This window comes from Schistocerca serialis, unplaced genomic scaffold, assembly GCF_023864345.2.
Source record: "Schistocerca serialis cubense isolate TAMUIC-IGC-003099 unplaced genomic scaffold, iqSchSeri2.2 HiC_scaffold_1015, whole genome shotgun sequence".
NCBI lineage: Eukaryota > Metazoa > Arthropoda > Insecta > Orthoptera > Acrididae > Schistocerca > Schistocerca serialis.
Genome location: NW_026047201.1, coordinates 27,099 through 47,024, shown reverse-complemented (window position 1 = coordinate 47,024; position 19,926 = coordinate 27,099). Strand labels below are relative to the sequence as shown.

The 19,926-nt window shown below is 54.1% G+C and overlaps 44 non-coding genes across 44 annotated transcripts; all 44 read right to left on the bottom strand.

The window, feature by feature from the left end:
• Window positions 1–103: 103 nt before the first annotated feature.
• On the bottom strand, window positions 104–175 carry Trnah-gug (transfer RNA histidin (anticodon GUG)). Its single transcript has one exon. It is a non-coding gene; the product is annotated as a tRNA-His (tRNA).
• A 386-nt stretch (window positions 176–561) lies between these two features.
• On the bottom strand, window positions 562–633 carry Trnae-cuc (transfer RNA glutamic acid (anticodon CUC)). Its single transcript has one exon. It is a non-coding gene; the product is annotated as a tRNA-Glu (tRNA).
• A 282-nt stretch (window positions 634–915) lies between these two features.
• Window positions 916–997, bottom strand: Trnal-cag (transfer RNA leucine (anticodon CAG)). The gene has a single exon. It is a non-coding gene; the product is annotated as a tRNA-Leu (tRNA).
• An 80-nt stretch (window positions 998–1,077) lies between these two features.
• Trnal-uag (transfer RNA leucine (anticodon UAG)) lies at window positions 1,078–1,159 on the bottom strand. Its single transcript has one exon. It is a non-coding gene; the product is annotated as a tRNA-Leu (tRNA).
• A 747-nt stretch (window positions 1,160–1,906) lies between these two features.
• On the bottom strand, window positions 1,907–1,978 carry Trnah-gug (transfer RNA histidin (anticodon GUG)). The gene has a single exon. It is a non-coding gene; the product is annotated as a tRNA-His (tRNA).
• A 386-nt stretch (window positions 1,979–2,364) lies between these two features.
• Trnae-cuc (transfer RNA glutamic acid (anticodon CUC)) lies at window positions 2,365–2,436 on the bottom strand. Its single transcript has one exon. It is a non-coding gene; the product is annotated as a tRNA-Glu (tRNA).
• A 283-nt stretch (window positions 2,437–2,719) lies between these two features.
• Window positions 2,720–2,801, bottom strand: Trnal-cag (transfer RNA leucine (anticodon CAG)). The gene has a single exon. It is a non-coding gene; the product is annotated as a tRNA-Leu (tRNA).
• An 80-nt stretch (window positions 2,802–2,881) lies between these two features.
• Trnal-uag (transfer RNA leucine (anticodon UAG)) lies at window positions 2,882–2,963 on the bottom strand. Its single transcript has one exon. It is a non-coding gene; the product is annotated as a tRNA-Leu (tRNA).
• A 747-nt stretch (window positions 2,964–3,710) lies between these two features.
• Window positions 3,711–3,782, bottom strand: Trnah-gug (transfer RNA histidin (anticodon GUG)). The gene has a single exon. It is a non-coding gene; the product is annotated as a tRNA-His (tRNA).
• Window positions 3,783–4,168: 386 nt separating this feature from the next.
• On the bottom strand, window positions 4,169–4,240 carry Trnae-cuc (transfer RNA glutamic acid (anticodon CUC)). The gene has a single exon. It is a non-coding gene; the product is annotated as a tRNA-Glu (tRNA).
• Window positions 4,241–4,523: 283 nt separating this feature from the next.
• Window positions 4,524–4,605, bottom strand: Trnal-cag (transfer RNA leucine (anticodon CAG)). Its single transcript has one exon. It is a non-coding gene; the product is annotated as a tRNA-Leu (tRNA).
• Window positions 4,606–4,685: 80 nt separating this feature from the next.
• Trnal-uag (transfer RNA leucine (anticodon UAG)) lies at window positions 4,686–4,767 on the bottom strand. Its single transcript has one exon. It is a non-coding gene; the product is annotated as a tRNA-Leu (tRNA).
• Window positions 4,768–5,514: 747 nt separating this feature from the next.
• Window positions 5,515–5,586, bottom strand: Trnah-gug (transfer RNA histidin (anticodon GUG)). The gene has a single exon. It is a non-coding gene; the product is annotated as a tRNA-His (tRNA).
• Window positions 5,587–5,972: 386 nt separating this feature from the next.
• On the bottom strand, window positions 5,973–6,044 carry Trnae-cuc (transfer RNA glutamic acid (anticodon CUC)). Its single transcript has one exon. It is a non-coding gene; the product is annotated as a tRNA-Glu (tRNA).
• A 283-nt stretch (window positions 6,045–6,327) lies between these two features.
• Trnal-cag (transfer RNA leucine (anticodon CAG)) lies at window positions 6,328–6,409 on the bottom strand. Its single transcript has one exon. It is a non-coding gene; the product is annotated as a tRNA-Leu (tRNA).
• An 80-nt stretch (window positions 6,410–6,489) lies between these two features.
• Window positions 6,490–6,571, bottom strand: Trnal-uag (transfer RNA leucine (anticodon UAG)). Its single transcript has one exon. It is a non-coding gene; the product is annotated as a tRNA-Leu (tRNA).
• A 747-nt stretch (window positions 6,572–7,318) lies between these two features.
• On the bottom strand, window positions 7,319–7,390 carry Trnah-gug (transfer RNA histidin (anticodon GUG)). Its single transcript has one exon. It is a non-coding gene; the product is annotated as a tRNA-His (tRNA).
• A 386-nt stretch (window positions 7,391–7,776) lies between these two features.
• Trnae-cuc (transfer RNA glutamic acid (anticodon CUC)) lies at window positions 7,777–7,848 on the bottom strand. The gene has a single exon. It is a non-coding gene; the product is annotated as a tRNA-Glu (tRNA).
• A 283-nt stretch (window positions 7,849–8,131) lies between these two features.
• Window positions 8,132–8,213, bottom strand: Trnal-cag (transfer RNA leucine (anticodon CAG)). The gene has a single exon. It is a non-coding gene; the product is annotated as a tRNA-Leu (tRNA).
• An 80-nt stretch (window positions 8,214–8,293) lies between these two features.
• On the bottom strand, window positions 8,294–8,375 carry Trnal-uag (transfer RNA leucine (anticodon UAG)). The gene has a single exon. It is a non-coding gene; the product is annotated as a tRNA-Leu (tRNA).
• Window positions 8,376–9,122: 747 nt separating this feature from the next.
• Trnah-gug (transfer RNA histidin (anticodon GUG)) lies at window positions 9,123–9,194 on the bottom strand. The gene has a single exon. It is a non-coding gene; the product is annotated as a tRNA-His (tRNA).
• Window positions 9,195–9,580: 386 nt separating this feature from the next.
• Window positions 9,581–9,652, bottom strand: Trnae-cuc (transfer RNA glutamic acid (anticodon CUC)). The gene has a single exon. It is a non-coding gene; the product is annotated as a tRNA-Glu (tRNA).
• A 283-nt stretch (window positions 9,653–9,935) lies between these two features.
• On the bottom strand, window positions 9,936–10,017 carry Trnal-cag (transfer RNA leucine (anticodon CAG)). The gene has a single exon. It is a non-coding gene; the product is annotated as a tRNA-Leu (tRNA).
• An 80-nt stretch (window positions 10,018–10,097) lies between these two features.
• On the bottom strand, window positions 10,098–10,179 carry Trnal-uag (transfer RNA leucine (anticodon UAG)). The gene has a single exon. It is a non-coding gene; the product is annotated as a tRNA-Leu (tRNA).
• Window positions 10,180–10,926: 747 nt separating this feature from the next.
• Trnah-gug (transfer RNA histidin (anticodon GUG)) lies at window positions 10,927–10,998 on the bottom strand. The gene has a single exon. It is a non-coding gene; the product is annotated as a tRNA-His (tRNA).
• Window positions 10,999–11,384: 386 nt separating this feature from the next.
• Trnae-cuc (transfer RNA glutamic acid (anticodon CUC)) lies at window positions 11,385–11,456 on the bottom strand. The gene has a single exon. It is a non-coding gene; the product is annotated as a tRNA-Glu (tRNA).
• A 283-nt stretch (window positions 11,457–11,739) lies between these two features.
• On the bottom strand, window positions 11,740–11,821 carry Trnal-cag (transfer RNA leucine (anticodon CAG)). Its single transcript has one exon. It is a non-coding gene; the product is annotated as a tRNA-Leu (tRNA).
• An 80-nt stretch (window positions 11,822–11,901) lies between these two features.
• On the bottom strand, window positions 11,902–11,983 carry Trnal-uag (transfer RNA leucine (anticodon UAG)). Its single transcript has one exon. It is a non-coding gene; the product is annotated as a tRNA-Leu (tRNA).
• Window positions 11,984–12,730: 747 nt separating this feature from the next.
• On the bottom strand, window positions 12,731–12,802 carry Trnah-gug (transfer RNA histidin (anticodon GUG)). The gene has a single exon. It is a non-coding gene; the product is annotated as a tRNA-His (tRNA).
• Window positions 12,803–13,188: 386 nt separating this feature from the next.
• Window positions 13,189–13,260, bottom strand: Trnae-cuc (transfer RNA glutamic acid (anticodon CUC)). The gene has a single exon. It is a non-coding gene; the product is annotated as a tRNA-Glu (tRNA).
• A 283-nt stretch (window positions 13,261–13,543) lies between these two features.
• On the bottom strand, window positions 13,544–13,625 carry Trnal-cag (transfer RNA leucine (anticodon CAG)). The gene has a single exon. It is a non-coding gene; the product is annotated as a tRNA-Leu (tRNA).
• Window positions 13,626–13,705: 80 nt separating this feature from the next.
• On the bottom strand, window positions 13,706–13,787 carry Trnal-uag (transfer RNA leucine (anticodon UAG)). Its single transcript has one exon. It is a non-coding gene; the product is annotated as a tRNA-Leu (tRNA).
• A 747-nt stretch (window positions 13,788–14,534) lies between these two features.
• Window positions 14,535–14,606, bottom strand: Trnah-gug (transfer RNA histidin (anticodon GUG)). The gene has a single exon. It is a non-coding gene; the product is annotated as a tRNA-His (tRNA).
• Window positions 14,607–14,992: 386 nt separating this feature from the next.
• Window positions 14,993–15,064, bottom strand: Trnae-cuc (transfer RNA glutamic acid (anticodon CUC)). The gene has a single exon. It is a non-coding gene; the product is annotated as a tRNA-Glu (tRNA).
• A 283-nt stretch (window positions 15,065–15,347) lies between these two features.
• On the bottom strand, window positions 15,348–15,429 carry Trnal-cag (transfer RNA leucine (anticodon CAG)). Its single transcript has one exon. It is a non-coding gene; the product is annotated as a tRNA-Leu (tRNA).
• An 80-nt stretch (window positions 15,430–15,509) lies between these two features.
• On the bottom strand, window positions 15,510–15,591 carry Trnal-uag (transfer RNA leucine (anticodon UAG)). Its single transcript has one exon. It is a non-coding gene; the product is annotated as a tRNA-Leu (tRNA).
• Window positions 15,592–16,338: 747 nt separating this feature from the next.
• On the bottom strand, window positions 16,339–16,410 carry Trnah-gug (transfer RNA histidin (anticodon GUG)). Its single transcript has one exon. It is a non-coding gene; the product is annotated as a tRNA-His (tRNA).
• Window positions 16,411–16,796: 386 nt separating this feature from the next.
• Trnae-cuc (transfer RNA glutamic acid (anticodon CUC)) lies at window positions 16,797–16,868 on the bottom strand. The gene has a single exon. It is a non-coding gene; the product is annotated as a tRNA-Glu (tRNA).
• Window positions 16,869–17,151: 283 nt separating this feature from the next.
• Trnal-cag (transfer RNA leucine (anticodon CAG)) lies at window positions 17,152–17,233 on the bottom strand. Its single transcript has one exon. It is a non-coding gene; the product is annotated as a tRNA-Leu (tRNA).
• An 80-nt stretch (window positions 17,234–17,313) lies between these two features.
• Trnal-uag (transfer RNA leucine (anticodon UAG)) lies at window positions 17,314–17,395 on the bottom strand. Its single transcript has one exon. It is a non-coding gene; the product is annotated as a tRNA-Leu (tRNA).
• A 747-nt stretch (window positions 17,396–18,142) lies between these two features.
• Trnah-gug (transfer RNA histidin (anticodon GUG)) lies at window positions 18,143–18,214 on the bottom strand. Its single transcript has one exon. It is a non-coding gene; the product is annotated as a tRNA-His (tRNA).
• A 386-nt stretch (window positions 18,215–18,600) lies between these two features.
• Window positions 18,601–18,672, bottom strand: Trnae-cuc (transfer RNA glutamic acid (anticodon CUC)). The gene has a single exon. It is a non-coding gene; the product is annotated as a tRNA-Glu (tRNA).
• Window positions 18,673–18,955: 283 nt separating this feature from the next.
• On the bottom strand, window positions 18,956–19,037 carry Trnal-cag (transfer RNA leucine (anticodon CAG)). Its single transcript has one exon. It is a non-coding gene; the product is annotated as a tRNA-Leu (tRNA).
• Window positions 19,038–19,117: 80 nt separating this feature from the next.
• On the bottom strand, window positions 19,118–19,199 carry Trnal-uag (transfer RNA leucine (anticodon UAG)). Its single transcript has one exon. It is a non-coding gene; the product is annotated as a tRNA-Leu (tRNA).
• Between the last annotated feature and the right edge of the window lie 727 nt (window positions 19,200–19,926).

Here is a 19,926-nt window from a genome sequence, read left to right as displayed (position 1 = left end):
AGTGCAAACTGCGGCCTGCGGAACACGAGTGAAAAAAATCAACAGAGTACTGTCATTTCGAGTACTCGTCATTGCAACGGCAGCAAGGCAAAACTTTCAAAATTGCCGTGACCAGGATTCGAACCTGGGTTATTGCGGCCACAACGCAATGTCCTAACCACTAGACGATCACGGCCATGGCCACGGAGGCGCACGCGAAGGCAGCTGGCTCGAATGCAAGTGGCGATACCCAGCAAAGCCTAGGCCAAGGTGTACGCCACAGCAGTGTCAGACACGGTCTCCATCACATGTATACGAGCAAATGAACGTGCCTGCGCTGTCAGGACACTAACTACAGTGGTTAGCTGCATTCACCTCCGTGGCAATGTCTTGCAGTCCTCCAAGCCTCTTGACTGCAGGTACCGGTATGTGGCTCGATAACAAGTGGGTAGACGCCGCATCTCTCTCGCCGTCAGGTGTTGCCGCGAGTCATACTTAACGTAGCTTTCTGCACGCGTCAGCGTAGCGTCAGTCGAGCAAAGTCGAGACAAGTCGCATAAGAGGAGCAATAAAAACGCGCAATTCCGGTACCGGGAATCGAACCCGGGCCTCCTGGGTGAGAGCCAGGTATCCTAGCCACTAGACCACACCGGATAACGACGGCAGTGCTCTTTCCAGCGAACGCAGCAGCCACCCACGGTTGACTGACGACAACTGTAAAAAATCCACTCTCTCGCGTTATAGAACGGCGTGCTCCGGACGCATTTCGTGGAGACGAACGCCAGCAATGATGAGAGCAAAAGGTGCCTGAAAATCCTGTCGTTGCACCACGCACTGTTCTACGACAATTCACCAAGCAGACGCTCACGCCTTGTTGTGCTGTTTCCTTTGCGGGCAATGAGTGCATCTGCCTTCGACACAGGAACATTACACGTTTGGCAGCTGTGGGATTCGAACCCACGCCTCCGAAGAGAATGGTGCCTGAAACCAGCGCCTTAGACCGCTCGGCCACGCTACCTACACAACACGCGCGTCACAAGAGCTGCGTCCCACTCCACGAGAACACACCGCAACGGCACAAAAATGAGACGTAAAAAGTGGCAACGGTGGGATTCGAACCCACGCCTCCGAAGAGACTGGTGCCTAAAACCAGCGCCTTAGACCGCTCGGCCACGTTACCGTTGGGGCAGCAGCGGCAAAACGTTTCCTTTGTACTACAAAGATCACTTCGAAATGGAAGTATCTTGGCAATCGCCGTGCCATGTATTTCCACTGCTCTCCCACTGGAAGCGTCTCTTTAGGCCATCCACAGCAAGAAAAAGCCGTGCCCGCCGTATGGTAGCGACGCCACTTGTCTGTAGCTGTCGCAGTTAAGGAGACAGCGTCAAGAGACGTTTTCGTACCGTGACCAGGTTTCGAACCTGGGCCTTCCGTAACCACTAAAGTATCGTAGCTGTAACTGTCAGGCGGAGCTAGAATGCTCCATGTATCAAACATATGTGAGCTCAAGGAGGTTACACTTGAAGAAAAAGCGCCAGGTTAACGCGATCACAGCAAAACCGCCGGCAGCTACGGGATTCGAAACCGCGCCTACAGAGATACTGGTGCCTTAAACCAGCGCCTTAAAGCGCTCGGCCACGCTACATGCGCTGCTTGGTGCGCCAGTGTTCCTAGCATTTGTACAAACAGTGCACGCCACAGCTTCCTGTTCTGCTGGGACTGGCTGCTCATCCATCGCACTTCAAACAACTGCCCTTTTCGACTACAGAGAGCAGCGGACGTCTGCGCTCTGGGAGGCGACATTACGTGTTGGGGATGAAGTGGTAGTGCAAACTGCGGCCTGCGGAACACGAGTGAAAAAATCAACAGAGTACTGTCATTTCGAGTACTCGTCATTGCAACGGCAGCAAGGCAAAACTTTCAAAATTGCCGTGACCAGGATTCGAACCTGGGTTATTGCGGCCACAACGCAATGTCCTAACCACTAGACGATCACGGCCATGGCCACGGAGGCGCACGCGAAGGCAGCTGGCTCGAATGCAAGTGGCGATACCCAGCAAAGCCTAGGCCAAGGTGTACGCCACAGCAGTGTCAGACACGGTCTCCATCACATGTATACGAGCAAATGAACGTGCCTGCGCTGTCAGGACACTAACTACAGTGGTTAGCTGCATTCACCTCCGTGGCAATGTCTTGCAGTCCTCCAAGCCTCTTGACTGCAGGTACCGGTATGTGGCTCGATAACAAGTGGGTAGACGCCGCATCTCTCTCGCCGTCAGGTGTTGCCGCGAGTCATACTTAACGTAGCTTTCTGCACGCGTCAGCGTAGCGTCAGTCGAGCAAAGTCGAGACAAGTCGCATAAGAGGAGCAATAAAAACGCGCAATTCCGGTACCGGGAATCGAACCCGGGCCTCCTGGGTGAGAGCCAGGTATCCTAGCCACTAGACCACACCGGATAACGACGGCAGTGCTCTTTCCAGCGAACGCAGCAGCCACCCACGGTTGACTGACGACAACTGTAAAAAATCCACTCTCTCGCGTTATAGAACGGCGTGCTCCGGACGCATTTCGTGGAGACGAACGCCAGCAATGATGAGAGCAAAAGGTGCCTGAAAATCCTGTCGTTGCACCACGCACTGTTCTACGACAATTCACCAAGCAGACGCTCACGCCTTGTTGTGCTGTTTCCTTTGCGGGCAATGAGTGCATCTGCCTTCGACACAGGAAACATTACACGTTTGGCAGCTGTGGGATTCGAACCCACGCCTCCGAAGAGAATGGTGCCTGAAACCAGCGCCTTAGACCGCTCGGCCACGCTACCTACACAACACGCGCGTCACAAGAGCTGCGTCCCACTCCACGAGAACACACCGCAACGGCACAAAAATGAGACGTAAAAAGTGGCAACGGTGGGATTCGAACCCACGCCTCCGAAGAGACTGGTGCCTAAAACCAGCGCCTTAGACCGCTCGGCCACGTTACCGTTGGGGCAGCAGCGGCAAAACGTTTCCTTTGTACTACAAAGATCACTTCGAAATGGAAGTATCTTGGCAATCGCCGTGCCATGTATTTCCACTGCTCTCCCACTGGAAGCGTCTCTTTAGGCCATCCACAGCAAGAAAAAGCCGTGCCCGCCGTATGGTAGCGACGCCACTTGTCTGTAGCTGTCGCAGTTAAGGAGACAGCGTCAAGAGACGTTTTCGTACCGTGACCAGGTTTCGAACCTGGGCCTTCCGTAACCACTAAAGTATCGTAGCTGTAACTGTCAGGCGGAGCTAGAATGCTCCATGTATCAAACATATGTGAGCTCAAGGAGGTTACACTTGAAGAAAAAGCGCCAGGTTAACGCGATCACAGCAAAACCGCCGGCAGCTACGGGATTCGAAACCGCGCCTACAGAGATACTGGTGCCTTAAACCAGCGCCTTAAAGCGCTCGGCCACGCTACATGCGCTGCTTGGTGCGCCAGTGTTCCTAGCATTTGTACAAACAGTGCACGCCACAGCTTCCTGTTCTGCTGGGACTGGCTGCTCATCCATCGCACTTCAAACAACTGCCCTTTTCGACTACAGAGAGCAGCGGACGTCTGCGCTCTGGGAGGCGACATTACGTGTTGGGGATGAAGTGGTAGTGCAAACTGCGGCCTGCGGAACACGAGTGAAAAAATCAACAGAGTACTGTCATTTCGAGTACTCGTCATTGCAACGGCAGCAAGGCAAAACTTTCAAAATTGCCGTGACCAGGATTCGAACCTGGGTTATTGCGGCCACAACGCAATGTCCTAACCACTAGACGATCACGGCCATGGCCACGGAGGCGCACGCGAAGGCAGCTGGCTCGAATGCAAGTGGCGATACCCAGCAAAGCCTAGGCCAAGGTGTACGCCACAGCAGTGTCAGACACGGTCTCCATCACATGTATACGAGCAAATGAACGTGCCTGCGCTGTCAGGACACTAACTACAGTGGTTAGCTGCATTCACCTCCGTGGCAATGTCTTGCAGTCCTCCAAGCCTCTTGACTGCAGGTACCGGTATGTGGCTCGATAACAAGTGGATAGACGCCGCATCTCTCTCGCCGTCAGGTGTTGCCGCGAGTCATACTTAACGTAGCTTTCTGCACGCGTCAGCGTAGCGTCAGTCGAGCAAAGTCGAGACAAGTCGCATAAGAGGAGCAATAAAAACGCGCAATTCCGGTACCGGGAATCGAACCCGGGCCTCCTGGGTGAGAGCCAGGTATCCTAGCCACTAGACCACACCGGATAACGACGGCAGTGCTCTTTCCAGCGAACGCAGCAGCCACCCACGGTTGACTGACGACAACTGTAAAAAATCCACTCTCTCGCGTTATAGAACGGCGTGCTCCGGACGCATTTCGTGGAGACGAACGCCAGCAATGATGAGAGCAAAAGGTGCCTGAAAATCCTGTCGTTGCACCACGCACTGTTCTACGACAATTCACCAAGCAGACGCTCACGCCTTGTTGTGCTGTTTCCTTTGCGGGCAATGAGTGCATCTGCCTTCGACACAGGAAACATTACACGTTTGGCAGCTGTGGGATTCGAACCCACGCCTCCGAAGAGAATGGTGCCTGAAACCAGCGCCTTAGACCGCTCGGCCACGCTACCTACACAACACGCGCGTCACAAGAGCTGCGTCCCACTCCACGAGAACACACCGCAACGGCACAAAAATGAGACGTAAAAAGTGGCAACGGTGGGATTCGAACCCACGCCTCCGAAGAGACTGGTGCCTAAAACCAGCGCCTTAGACCGCTCGGCCACGTTACCGTTGGGGCAGCAGCGGCAAAACGTTTCCTTTGTACTACAAAGATCACTTCGAAATGGAAGTATCTTGGCAATCGCCGTGCCATGTATTTCCACTGCTCTCCCACTGGAAGCGTCTCTTTAGGCCATCCACAGCAAGAAAAAGCCGTGCCCGCCGTATGGTAGCGACGCCACTTGTCTGTAGCTGTCGCAGTTAAGGAGACAGCGTCAAGAGACGTTTTCGTACCGTGACCAGGTTTCGAACCTGGGCCTTCCGTAACCACTAAAGTATCGTAGCTGTAACTGTCAGGCGGAGCTAGAATGCTCCATGTATCAAACATATGTGAGCTCAAGGAGGTTACACTTGAAGAAAAAGCGCCAGGTTAACGCGATCACAGCAAAACCGCCGGCAGCTACGGGATTCGAAACCGCGCCTACAGAGATACTGGTGCCTTAAACCAGCGCCTTAAAGCGCTCGGCCACGCTACATGCGCTGCTTGGTGCGCCAGTGTTCCTAGCATTTGTACAAACAGTGCACGCCACAGCTTCCTGTTCTGCTGGGACTGGCTGCTCATCCATCGCACTTCAAACAACTGCCCTTTTCGACTACAGAGAGCAGCGGACGTCTGCGCTCTGGGAGGCGACATTACGTGTTGGGGATGAAGTGGTAGTGCAAACTGCGGCCTGCGGAACACGAGTGAAAAAATCAACAGAGTACTGTCATTTCGAGTACTCGTCATTGCAACGGCAGCAAGGCAAAACTTTCAAAATTGCCGTGACCAGGATTCGAACCTGGGTTATTGCGGCCACAACGCAATGTCCTAACCACTAGACGATCACGGCCATGGCCACGGAGGCGCACGCGAAGGCAGCTGGCTCGAATGCAAGTGGCGATACCCAGCAAAGCCTAGGCCAAGGTGTACGCCACAGCAGTGTCAGACACGGTCTCCATCACATGTATACGAGCAAATGAACGTGCCTGCGCTGTCAGGACACTAACTACAGTGGTTAGCTGCATTCACCTCCGTGGCAATGTCTTGCAGTCCTCCAAGCCTCTTGACTGCAGGTACCGGTATGTGGCTCGATAACAAGTGGGTAGACGCCGCATCTCTCTCGCCGTCAGGTGTTGCCGCGAGTCATACTTAACGTAGCTTTCTGCACGCGTCAGCGTAGCGTCAGTCGAGCAAAGTCGAGACAAGTCGCATAAGAGGAGCAATAAAAACGCGCAATTCCGGTACCGGGAATCGAACCCGGGCCTCCTGGGTGAGAGCCAGGTATCCTAGCCACTAGACCACACCGGATAACGACGGCAGTGCTCTTTCCAGCGAACGCAGCAGCCACCCACGGTTGACTGACGACAACTGTAAAAAATCCACTCTCTCGCGTTATAGAACGGCGTGCTCCGGACGCATTTCGTGGAGACGAACGCCAGCAATGATGAGAGCAAAAGGTGCCTGAAAATCCTGTCGTTGCACCACGCACTGTTCTACGACAATTCACCAAGCAGACGCTCACGCCTTGTTGTGCTGTTTCCTTTGCGGGCAATGAGTGCATCTGCCTTCGACACAGGAAACATTACACGTTTGGCAGCTGTGGGATTCGAACCCACGCCTCCGAAGAGAATGGTGCCTGAAACCAGCGCCTTAGACCGCTCGGCCACGCTACCTACACAACACGCGCGTCACAAGAGCTGCGTCCCACTCCACGAGAACACACCGCAACGGCACAAAAATGAGACGTAAAAAGTGGCAACGGTGGGATTCGAACCCACGCCTCCGAAGAGACTGGTGCCTAAAACCAGCGCCTTAGACCGCTCGGCCACGTTACCGTTGGGGCAGCAGCGGCAAAACGTTTCCTTTGTACTACAAAGATCACTTCGAAATGGAAGTATCTTGGCAATCGCCGTGCCATGTATTTCCACTGCTCTCCCACTGGAAGCGTCTCTTTAGGCCATCCACAGCAAGAAAAAGCCGTGCCCGCCGTATGGTAGCGACGCCACTTGTCTGTAGCTGTCGCAGTTAAGGAGACAGCGTCAAGAGACGTTTTCGTACCGTGACCAGGTTTCGAACCTGGGCCTTCCGTAACCACTAAAGTATCGTAGCTGTAACTGTCAGGCGGAGCTAGAATGCTCCATGTATCAAACATATGTGAGCTCAAGGAGGTTACACTTGAAGAAAAAGCGCCAGGTTAACGCGATCACAGCAAAACCGCCGGCAGCTACGGGATTCGAAACCGCGCCTACAGAGATACTGGTGCCTTAAACCAGCGCCTTAAAGCGCTCGGCCACGCTACATGCGCTGCTTGGTGCGCCAGTGTTCCTAGCATTTGTACAAACAGTGCACGCCACAGCTTCCTGTTCTGCTGGGACTGGCTGCTCATCCATCGCACTTCAAACAACTGCCCTTTTCGACTACAGAGAGCAGCGGACGTCTGCGCTCTGGGAGGCGACATTACGTGTTGGGGATGAAGTGGTAGTGCAAACTGCGGCCTGCGGAACACGAGTGAAAAAATCAACAGAGTACTGTCATTTCGAGTACTCGTCATTGCAACGGCAGCAAGGCAAAACTTTCAAAATTGCCGTGACCAGGATTCGAACCTGGGTTATTGCGGCCACAACGCAATGTCCTAACCACTAGACGATCACGGCCATGGCCACGGAGGCGCACGCGAAGGCAGCTGGCTCGAATGCAAGTGGCGATACCCAGCAAAGCCTAGGCCAAGGTGTACGCCACAGCAGTGTCAGACACGGTCTCCATCACATGTATACGAGCAAATGAACGTGCCTGCGCTGTCAGGACACTAACTACAGTGGTTAGCTGCATTCACCTCCGTGGCAATGTCTTGCAGTCCTCCAAGCCTCTTGACTGCAGGTACCGGTATGTGGCTCGATAACAAGTGGATAGACGCCGCATCTCTCTCGCCGTCAGGTGTTGCCGCGAGTCATACTTAACGTAGCTTTCTGCACGCGTCAGCGTAGCGTCAGTCGAGCAAAGTCGAGACAAGTCGCATAAGAGGAGCAATAAAAACGCGCAATTCCGGTACCGGGAATCGAACCCGGGCCTCCTGGGTGAGAGCCAGGTATCCTAGCCACTAGACCACACCGGATAACGACGGCAGTGCTCTTTCCAGCGAACGCAGCAGCCACCCACGGTTGACTGACGACAACTGTAAAAAATCCACTCTCTCGCGTTATAGAACGGCGTGCTCCGGACGCATTTCGTGGAGACGAACGCCAGCAATGATGAGAGCAAAAGGTGCCTGAAAATCCTGTCGTTGCACCACGCACTGTTCTACGACAATTCACCAAGCAGACGCTCACGCCTTGTTGTGCTGTTTCCTTTGCGGGCAATGAGTGCATCTGCCTTCGACACAGGAAACATTACACGTTTGGCAGCTGTGGGATTCGAACCCACGCCTCCGAAGAGAATGGTGCCTGAAACCAGCGCCTTAGACCGCTCGGCCACGCTACCTACACAACACGCGCGTCACAAGAGCTGCGTCCCACTCCACGAGAACACACCGCAACGGCACAAAAATGAGACGTAAAAAGTGGCAACGGTGGGATTCGAACCCACGCCTCCGAAGAGACTGGTGCCTAAAACCAGCGCCTTAGACCGCTCGGCCACGTTACCGTTGGGGCAGCAGCGGCAAAACGTTTCCTTTGTACTACAAAGATCACTTCGAAATGGAAGTATCTTGGCAATCGCCGTGCCATGTATTTCCACTGCTCTCCCACTGGAAGCGTCTCTTTAGGCCATCCACAGCAAGAAAAAGCCGTGCCCGCCGTATGGTAGCGACGCCACTTGTCTGTAGCTGTCGCAGTTAAGGAGACAGCGTCAAGAGACGTTTTCGTACCGTGACCAGGTTTCGAACCTGGGCCTTCCGTAACCACTAAAGTATCGTAGCTGTAACTGTCAGGCGGAGCTAGAATGCTCCATGTATCAAACATATGTGAGCTCAAGGAGGTTACACTTGAAGAAAAAGCGCCAGGTTAACGCGATCACAGCAAAACCGCCGGCAGCTACGGGATTCGAAACCGCGCCTACAGAGATACTGGTGCCTTAAACCAGCGCCTTAAAGCGCTCGGCCACGCTACATGCGCTGCTTGGTGCGCCAGTGTTCCTAGCATTTGTACAAACAGTGCACGCCACAGCTTCCTGTTCTGCTGGGACTGGCTGCTCATCCATCGCACTTCAAACAACTGCCCTTTTCGACTACAGAGAGCAGCGGACGTCTGCGCTCTGGGAGGCGACATTACGTGTTGGGGATGAAGTGGTAGTGCAAACTGCGGCCTGCGGAACACGAGTGAAAAAATCAACAGAGTACTGTCATTTCGAGTACTCGTCATTGCAACGGCAGCAAGGCAAAACTTTCAAAATTGCCGTGACCAGGATTCGAACCTGGGTTATTGCGGCCACAACGCAATGTCCTAACCACTAGACGATCACGGCCATGGCCACGGAGGCGCACGCGAAGGCAGCTGGCTCGAATGCAAGTGGCGATACCCAGCAAAGCCTAGGCCAAGGTGTACGCCACAGCAGTGTCAGACACGGTCTCCATCACATGTATACGAGCAAATGAACGTGCCTGCGCTGTCAGGACACTAACTACAGTGGTTAGCTGCATTCACCTCCGTGGCAATGTCTTGCAGTCCTCCAAGCCTCTTGACTGCAGGTACCGGTATGTGGCTCGATAACAAGTGGATAGACGCCGCATCTCTCTCGCCGTCAGGTGTTGCCGCGAGTCATACTTAACGTAGCTTTCTGCACGCGTCAGCGTAGCGTCAGTCGAGCAAAGTCGAGACAAGTCGCATAAGAGGAGCAATAAAAACGCGCAATTCCGGTACCGGGAATCGAACCCGGGCCTCCTGGGTGAGAGCCAGGTATCCTAGCCACTAGACCACACCGGATAACGACGGCAGTGCTCTTTCCAGCGAACGCAGCAGCCACCCACGGTTGACTGACGACAACTGTAAAAAATCCACTCTCTCGCGTTATAGAACGGCGTGCTCCGGACGCATTTCGTGGAGACGAACGCCAGCAATGATGAGAGCAAAAGGTGCCTGAAAATCCTGTCGTTGCACCACGCACTGTTCTACGACAATTCACCAAGCAGACGCTCACGCCTTGTTGTGCTGTTTCCTTTGCGGGCAATGAGTGCATCTGCCTTCGACACAGGAAACATTACACGTTTGGCAGCTGTGGGATTCGAACCCACGCCTCCGAAGAGAATGGTGCCTGAAACCAGCGCCTTAGACCGCTCGGCCACGCTACCTACACAACACGCGCGTCACAAGAGCTGCGTCCCACTCCACGAGAACACACCGCAACGGCACAAAAATGAGACGTAAAAAGTGGCAACGGTGGGATTCGAACCCACGCCTCCGAAGAGACTGGTGCCTAAAACCAGCGCCTTAGACCGCTCGGCCACGTTACCGTTGGGGCAGCAGCGGCAAAACGTTTCCTTTGTACTACAAAGATCACTTCGAAATGGAAGTATCTTGGCAATCGCCGTGCCATGTATTTCCACTGCTCTCCCACTGGAAGCGTCTCTTTAGGCCATCCACAGCAAGAAAAAGCCGTGCCCGCCGTATGGTAGCGACGCCACTTGTCTGTAGCTGTCGCAGTTAAGGAGACAGCGTCAAGAGACGTTTTCGTACCGTGACCAGGTTTCGAACCTGGGCCTTCCGTAACCACTAAAGTATCGTAGCTGTAACTGTCAGGCGGAGCTAGAATGCTCCATGTATCAAACATATGTGAGCTCAAGGAGGTTACACTTGAAGAAAAAGCGCCAGGTTAACGCGATCACAGCAAAACCGCCGGCAGCTACGGGATTCGAAACCGCGCCTACAGAGATACTGGTGCCTTAAACCAGCGCCTTAAAGCGCTCGGCCACGCTACATGCGCTGCTTGGTGCGCCAGTGTTCCTAGCATTTGTACAAACAGTGCACGCCACAGCTTCCTGTTCTGCTGGGACTGGCTGCTCATCCATCGCACTTCAAACAACTGCCCTTTTCGACTACAGAGAGCAGCGGACGTCTGCGCTCTGGGAGGCGACATTACGTGTTGGGGATGAAGTGGTAGTGCAAACTGCGGCCTGCGGAACACGAGTGAAAAAATCAACAGAGTACTGTCATTTCGAGTACTCGTCATTGCAACGGCAGCAAGGCAAAACTTTCAAAATTGCCGTGACCAGGATTCGAACCTGGGTTATTGCGGCCACAACGCAATGTCCTAACCACTAGACGATCACGGCCATGGCCACGGAGGCGCACGCGAAGGCAGCTGGCTCGAATGCAAGTGGCGATACCCAGCAAAGCCTAGGCCAAGGTGTACGCCACAGCAGTGTCAGACACGGTCTCCATCACATGTATACGAGCAAATGAACGTGCCTGCGCTGTCAGGACACTAACTACAGTGGTTAGCTGCATTCACCTCCGTGGCAATGTCTTGCAGTCCTCCAAGCCTCTTGACTGCAGGTACCGGTATGTGGCTCGATAACAAGTGGGTAGACGCCGCATCTCTCTCGCCGTCAGGTGTTGCCGCGAGTCATACTTAACGTAGCTTTCTGCACGCGTCAGCGTAGCGTCAGTCGAGCAAAGTCGAGACAAGTCGCATAAGAGGAGCAATAAAAACGCGCAATTCCTGTACCGGGAATCGAACCCGGGCCTCCTGGGTGAGAGCCAGGTATCCTAGCCACTAGACCACACCGGATAACGACGGCAGTGCTCTTTCCAGCGAACGCAGCAGCCACCCACGGTTGACTGACGACAACTGTAAAAAATCCACTCTCTCGCGTTATAGAACGGCGTGCTCCGGACGCATTTCGTGGAGACGAACGCCAGCAATGATGAGAGCAAAAGGTGCCTGAAAATCCTGTCGTTGCACCACGCACTGTTCTACGACAATTCACCAAGCAGACGCTCACGCCTTGTTGTGCTGTTTCCTTTGCGGGCAATGAGTGCATCTGCCTTCGACACAGGAAACATTACACGTTTGGCAGCTGTGGGATTCGAACCCACGCCTCCGAAGAGAATGGTGCCTGAAACCAGCGCCTTAGACCGCTCGGCCACGCTACCTACACAACACGCGCGTCACAAGAGCTGCGTCCCACTCCACGAGAACACACCGCAACGGCACAAAAATGAGACGTAAAAAGTGGCAACGGTGGGATTCGAACCCACGCCTCCGAAGAGACTGGTGCCTAAAACCAGCGCCTTAGACCGCTCGGCCACGTTACCGTTGGGGCAGCAGCGGCAAAACGTTTCCTTTGTACTACAAAGATCACTTCGAAATGGAAGTATCTTGGCAATCGCCGTGCCATGTATTTCCACTGCTCTCCCACTGGAAGCGTCTCTTTAGGCCATCCACAGCAAGAAAAAGCCGTGCCCGCCGTATGGTAGCGACGCCACTTGTCTGTAGCTGTCGCAGTTAAGGAGACAGCGTCAAGAGACGTTTTCGTACCGTGACCAGGTTTCGAACCTGGGCCTTCCGTAACCACTAAAGTATCGTAGCTGTAACTGTCAGGCGGAGCTAGAATGCTCCATGTATCAAACATATGTGAGCTCAAGGAGGTTACACTTGAAGAAAAAGCGCCAGGTTAACGCGATCACAGCAAAACCGCCGGCAGCTACGGGATTCGAAACCGCGCCTACAGAGATACTGGTGCCTTAAACCAGCGCCTTAAAGCGCTCGGCCACGCTACATGCGCTGCTTGGTGCGCCAGTGTTCCTAGCATTTGTACAAACAGTGCACGCCACAGCTTCCTGTTCTGCTGGGACTGGCTGCTCATCCATCGCACTTCAAACAACTGCCCTTTTCGACTACAGAGAGCAGCGGACGTCTGCGCTCTGGGAGGCGACATTACGTGTTGGGGATGAAGTGGTAGTGCAAACTGCGGCCTGCGGAACACGAGTGAAAAAATCAACAGAGTACTGTCATTTCGAGTACTCGTCATTGCAACGGCAGCAAGGCAAAACTTTCAAAATTGCCGTGACCAGGATTCGAACCTGGGTTATTGCGGCCACAACGCAATGTCCTAACCACTAGACGATCACGGCCATGGCCACGGAGGCGCACGCGAAGGCAGCTGGCTCGAATGCAAGTGGCGATACCCAGCAAAGCCTAGGCCAAGGTGTACGCCACAGCAGTGTCAGACACGGTCTCCATCACATGTATACGAGCAAATGAACGTGCCTGCGCTGTCAGGACACTAACTACAGTGGTTAGCTGCATTCACCTCCGTGGCAATGTCTTGCAGTCCTCCAAGCCTCTTGACTGCAGGTACCGGTATGTGGCTCGATAACAAGTGGGTAGACGCCGCATCTCTCTCGCCGTCAGGTGTTGCCGCGAGTCATACTTAACGTAGCTTTCTGCACGCGTCAGCGTAGCGTCAGTCGAGCAAAGTCGAGACAAGTCGCATAAGAGGAGCAATAAAAACGCGCAATTCCGGTACCGGGAATCGAACCCGGGCCTCCTGGGTGAGAGCCAGGTATCCTAGCCACTAGACCACACCGGATAACGACGGCAGTGCTCTTTCCAGCGAACGCAGCAGCCACCCACGGTTGACTGACGACAACTGTAAAAAATCCACTCTCTCGCGTTATAGAACGGCGTGCTCCGGACGCATTTCGTGGAGACGAACGCCAGCAATGATGAGAGCAAAAGGTGCCTGAAAATCCTGTCGTTGCACCACGCACTGTTCTACGACAATTCACCAAGCAGACGCTCACGCCTTGTTGTGCTGTTTCCTTTGCGGGCAATGAGTGCATCTGCCTTCGACACAGGAAACATTACACGTTTGGCAGCTGTGGGATTCGAACCCACGCCTCCGAAGAGAATGGTGCCTGAAACCAGCGCCTTAGACCGCTCGGCCACGCTACCTACACAACACGCGCGTCACAAGAGCTGCGTCCCACTCCACGAGAACACACCGCAACGGCACAAAAATGAGACGTAAAAAGTGGCAACGGTGGGATTCGAACCCACGCCTCCGAAGAGACTGGTGCCTAAAACCAGCGCCTTAGACCGCTCGGCCACGTTACCGTTGGGGCAGCAGCGGCAAAACGTTTCCTTTGTACTACAAAGATCACTTCGAAATGGAAGTATCTTGGCAATCGCCGTGCCATGTATTTCCACTGCTCTCCCACTGGAAGCGTCTCTTTAGGCCATCCACAGCAAGAAAAAGCCGTGCCCGCCGTATGGTAGCGACGCCACTTGTCTGTAGCTGTCGCAGTTAAGGAGACAGCGTCAAGAGACGTTTTCGTACCGTGACCAGGTTTCGAACCTGGGCCTTCCGTAACCACTAAAGTATCGTAGCTGTAACTGTCAGGCGGAGCTAGAATGCTCCATGTATCAAACATATGTGAGCTCAAGGAGGTTACACTTGAAGAAAAAGCGCCAGGTTAACGCGATCACAGCAAAACCGCCGGCAGCTACGGGATTCGAAACCGCGCCTACAGAGATACTGGTGCCTTAAACCAGCGCCTTAAAGCGCTCGGCCACGCTACATGCGCTGCTTGGTGCGCCAGTGTTCCTAGCATTTGTACAAACAGTGCACGCCACAGCTTCCTGTTCTGCTGGGACTGGCTGCTCATCCATCGCACTTCAAACAACTGCCCTTTTCGACTACAGAGAGCAGCGGACGTCTGCGCTCTGGGAGGCGACATTACGTGTTGGGGATGAAGTGGTAGTGCAAACTGCGGCCTGCGGAACACGAGTGAAAAAATCAACAGAGTACTGTCATTTCGAGTACTCGTCATTGCAACGGCAGCAAGGCAAAACTTTCAAAATTGCCGTGACCAGGATTCGAACCTGGGTTATTGCGGCCACAACGCAATGTCCTAACCACTAGACGATCACGGCCATGGCCACGGAGGCGCACGCGAAGGCAGCTGGCTCGAATGCAAGTGGCGATACCCAGCAAAGCCTAGGCCAAGGTGTACGCCACAGCAGTGTCAGACACGGTCTCCATCACATGTATACGAGCAAATGAACGTGCCTGCGCTGTCAGGACACTAACTACAGTGGTTAGCTGCATTCACCTCCGTGGCAATGTCTTGCAGTCCTCCAAGCCTCTTGACTGCAGGTACCGGTATGTGGCTCGATAACAAGTGGGTAGACGCCGCATCTCTCTCGCCGTCAGGTGTTGCCGCGAGTCATACTTAACGTAGCTTTCTGCACGCGTCAGCGTAGCGTCAGTCGAGCAAAGTCGAGACAAGTCGCATAAGAGGAGCAATAAAAACGCGCAATTCCGGTACCGGGAATCGAACCCGGGCCTCCTGGGTGAGAGCCAGGTATCCTAGCCACTAGACCACACCGGATAACGACGGCAGTGCTCTTTCCAGCGAACGCAGCAGCCACCCACGGTTGACTGACGACAACTGTAAAAAATCCACTCTCTCGCGTTATAGAACGGCGTGCTCCGGACGCATTTCGTGGAGACGAACGCCAGCAATGATGAGAGCAAAAGGTGCCTGAAAATCCTGTCGTTGCACCACGCACTGTTCTACGACAATTCACCAAGCAGACGCTCACGCCTTGTTGTGCTGTTTCCTTTGCGGGCAATGAGTGCATCTGCCTTCGACACAGGAAACATTACACGTTTGGCAGCTGTGGGATTCGAACCCACGCCTCCGAAGAGAATGGTGCCTGAAACCAGCGCCTTAGACCGCTCGGCCACGCTACCTACACAACACGCGCGTCACAAGAGCTGCGTCCCACTCCACGAGAACACACCGCAACGGCACAAAAATGAGACGTAAAAAGTGGCAACGGTGGGATTCGAACCCACGCCTCCGAAGAGACTGGTGCCTAAAACCAGCGCCTTAGACCGCTCGGCCACGTTACCGTTGGGGCAGCAGCGGCAAAACGTTTCCTTTGTACTACAAAGATCACTTCGAAATGGAAGTATCTTGGCAATCGCCGTGCCATGTATTTCCACTGCTCTCCCACTGGAAGCGTCTCTTTAGGCCATCCACAGCAAGAAAAAGCCGTGCCCGCCGTATGGTAGCGACGCCACTTGTCTGTAGCTGTCGCAGTTAAGGAGACAGCGTCAAGAGACGTTTTCGTACCGTGACCAGGTTTCGAACCTGGGCCTTCCGTAACCACTAAAGTATCGTAGCTGTAACTGTCAGGCGGAGCTAGAATGCTCCATGTATCAAACATATGTGAGCTCAAGGAGGTTACACTTGAAGAAAAAGCGCCAGGTTAACGCGATCACAGCAAAACCGCCGGCAGCTACGGGATTCGAAACCGCGCCTACAGAGATACTGGTGCCTTAAACCAGCGCCTTAAAGCGCTCGGCCACGCTACATGCGCTGCTTGGTGCGCCAGTGTTCCTAGCATTTGTACAAACAGTGCACGCCACAGCTTCCTGTTCTGCTGGGACTGGCTGCTCATCCATCGCACTTCAAACAACTGCCCTTTTCGACTACAGAGAGCAGCGGACGTCTGCGCTCTGGGAGGCGACATTACGTGTTGGGGATGAAGTGGTAGTGCAAACTGCGGCCTGCGGAACACGAGTGAAAAAATCAACAGAGTACTGTCATTTCGAGTACTCGTCATTGCAACGGCAGCAAGGCAAAACTTTCAAAATTGCCGTGACCAGGATTCGAACCTGGGTTATTGCGGCCACAACGCAATGTCCTAACCACTAGACGATCACGGCCATGGCCACGGAGGCGCACGCGAAGGCAGCTGGCTCGAATGCAAGTGGCGATACCCAGCAAAGCCTAGGCCAAGGTGTACGCCACAGCAGTGTCAGACACGGTCTCCATCACATGTATACGAGCAAATGAACGTGCCTGCGCTGTCAGGACACTAACTACAGTGGTTAGCTGCATTCACCTCCGTGGCAATGTCTTGCAGTCCTCCAAGCCTCTTGACTGCAGGTACCGGTATGTGGCTCGATAACAAGTGGATAGACGCCGCATCTCTCTCGCCGTCAGGTGTTGCCGCGAGTCATACTTAACGTAGCTTTCTGCACGCGTCAGCGTAGCGTCAGTCGAGCAAAGTCGAGACAAGTCGCATAAGAGGAGCAATAAAAACGCGCAATTCCGGTACCGGGAATCGAACCCGGGCCTCCTGGGTGAGAGCCAGGTATCCTAGCCACTAGACCACACCGGATAACGACGGCAGTGCTCTTTCCAGCGAACGCAGCAGCCACCCACGGTTGACTGACGACAACTGTAAAAAATCCACTCTCTCGCGTTATAGAACGGCGTGCTCCGGACGCATTTCGTGGAGACGAACGCCAGCAATGATGAGAGCAAAAGGTGCCTGAAAATCCTGTCGTTGCACCACGCACTGTTCTACGACAATTCACCAAGCAGACGCTCACGCCTTGTTGTGCTGTTTCCTTTGCGGGCAATGAGTGCATCTGCCTTCGACACAGGAAACATTACACGTTTGGCAGCTGTGGGATTCGAACCCACGCCTCCGAAGAGAATGGTGCCTGAAACCAGCGCCTTAGACCGCTCGGCCACGCTACCTACACAACACGCGCGTCACAAGAGCTGCGTCCCACTCCACGAGAACACACCGCAACGGCACAAAAATGAGACGTAAAAAGTGGCAACGGTGGGATTCGAACCCACGCCTCCGAAGAGACTGGTGCCTAAAACCAGCGCCTTAGACCGCTCGGCCACGTTACCGTTGGGGCAGCAGCGGCAAAACGTTTCCTTTGTACTACAAAGATCACTTCGAAATGGAAGTATCTTGGCAATCGCCGTGCCATGTATTTCCACTGCTCTCCCACTGGAAGCGTCTCTTTAGGCCATCCACAGCAAGAAAAAGCCGTGCCCGCCGTATGGTAGCGACGCCACTTGTCTGTAGCTGTCGCAGTTAAGGAGACAGCGTCAAGAGACGTTTTCGTACCGTGACCAGGTTTCGAACCTGGGCCTTCCGTAACCACTAAAGTATCGTAGCTGTAACTGTCAGGCGGAGCTAGAATGCTCCATGTATCAAACATATGTGAGCTCAAGGAGGTTACACTTGAAGAAAAAGCGCCAGGTTAACGCGATCACAGCAAAACCGCCGGCAGCTACGGGATTCGAAACCGCGCCTACAGAGATACTGGTGCCTTAAACCAGCGCCTTAAAGCGCTCGGCCACGCTACATGCGCTGCTTGGTGCGCCAGTGTTCCTAGCATTTGTACAAACAGTGCACGCCACAGCTTCCTGTTCTGCTGGGACTGGCTGCTCATCCATCGCACTTCAAACAACTGCCCTTTTCGACTACAGAGAGCAGCGGACGTCTGCGCTCTGGGAGGCGACATTACGTGTTGGGGATGAAGTGGTAGTGCAAACTGCGGCCTGCGGAACACGAGTGAAAAAATCAACAGAGTACTGTCATTTCGAGTACTCGTCATTGCAACGGCAGCAAGGCAAAACTTTCAAAATTGCCGTGACCAGGATTCGAACCTGGGTTATTGCGGCCACAACGCAATGTCCTAACCACTAGACGATCACGGCCATGGCCACGGAGGCGCACGCGAAGGCAGCTGGCTCGAATGCAAGTGGCGATACCCAGCAAAGCCTAGGCCAAGGTGTACGCCACAGCAGTGTCAGACACGGTCTCCATCACATGTATACGAGCAAATGAACGTGCCTGCGCTGTCAGGACACTAACTACAGTGGTTAGCTGCATTCACCTCCGTGGCAATGTCTTGCAGTCCTCCAAGCCTCTTGACTGCAGGTACCGGTATGTGGCTCGATAACAAGTGGGTAGACGCCGCATCTCTCTCGCCGTCAGGTGTTGCCGCGAGTCATACTTAACGTAGCTTTCTGCACGCGTCAGCGTAGCGTCAGTCGAGCAAAGTCGAGACAAGTCGCATAAGAGGAGCAATAAAAACGCGCAATTCCGGTACCGGGAATCGAACCCGGGCCTCCTGGGTGAGAGCCAGGTATCCTAGCCACTAGACCACACCGGATAACGACGGCAGTGCTCTTTCCAGCGAACGCAGCAGCCACCCACGGTTGACTGACGACAACTGTAAAAAATCCACTCTCTCGCGTTATAGAACGGCGTGCTCCGGACGCATTTCGTGGAGACGAACGCCAGCAATGATGAGAGCAAAAGGTGCCTGAAAATCCTGTCGTTGCACCACGCACTGTTCTACGACAATTCACCAAGCAGACGCTCACGCCTTGTTGTGCTGTTTCCTTTGCGGGCAATGAGTGCATCTGCCTTCGACACAGGAAACATTACACGTTTGGCAGCTGTGGGATTCGAACCCACGCCTCCGAAGAGAATGGTGCCTGAAACCAGCGCCTTAGACCGCTCGGCCACGCTACCTACACAACACGCGCGTCACAAGAGCTGCGTCCCACTCCACGAGAACACACCGCAACGGCACAAAAATGAGACGTAAAAAGTGGCAACGGTGGGATTCGAACCCACGCCTCCGAAGAGACTGGTGCCTAAAACCAGCGCCTTAGACCGCTCGGCCACGTTACCGTTGGGGCAGCAGCGGCAAAACGTTTCCTTTGTACTACAAAGATCACTTCGAAATGGAAGTATCTTGGCAATCGCCGTGCCATGTATTTCCACTGCTCTCCCACTGGAAGCGTCTCTTTAGGCCATCCACAGCAAGAAAAAGCCGTGCCCGCCGTATGGTAGCGACGCCACTTGTCTGTAGCTGTCGCAGTTAAGGAGACAGCGTCAAGAGACGTTTTCGTACCGTGACCAGGTTTCGAACCTGGGCCTTCCGTAACCACTAAAGTATCGTAGCTGTAACTGTCAGGCGGAGCTAGAATGCTCCATGTATCAAACATATGTGAGCTCAAGGAGGTTACACTTGAAGAAAAAGCGCCAGGTTAACGCGATCACAGCAAAACCGCCGGCAGCTACGGGATTCGAAACCGCGCCTACAGAGATACTGGTGCCTTAAACCAGCGCCTTAAAGCGCTCGGCCACGCTACATGCGCTGCTTGGTGCGCCAGTGTTCCTAGCATTTGTACAAACAGTGCACGCCACAGCTTCCTGTTCTGCTGGGACTGGCTGCTCATCCATCGCACTTCAAACAACTGCCCTTTTCGACTACAGAGAGCAGCGGACGTCTGCGCTCTGGGAGGCGACATTACGTGTTGGGGATGAAGTGGTAGTGCAAACTGCGGCCTGCGGAACACGAGTGAAAAAATCAACAGAGTACTGTCATTTCGAGTACTCGTCATTGCAACGGCAG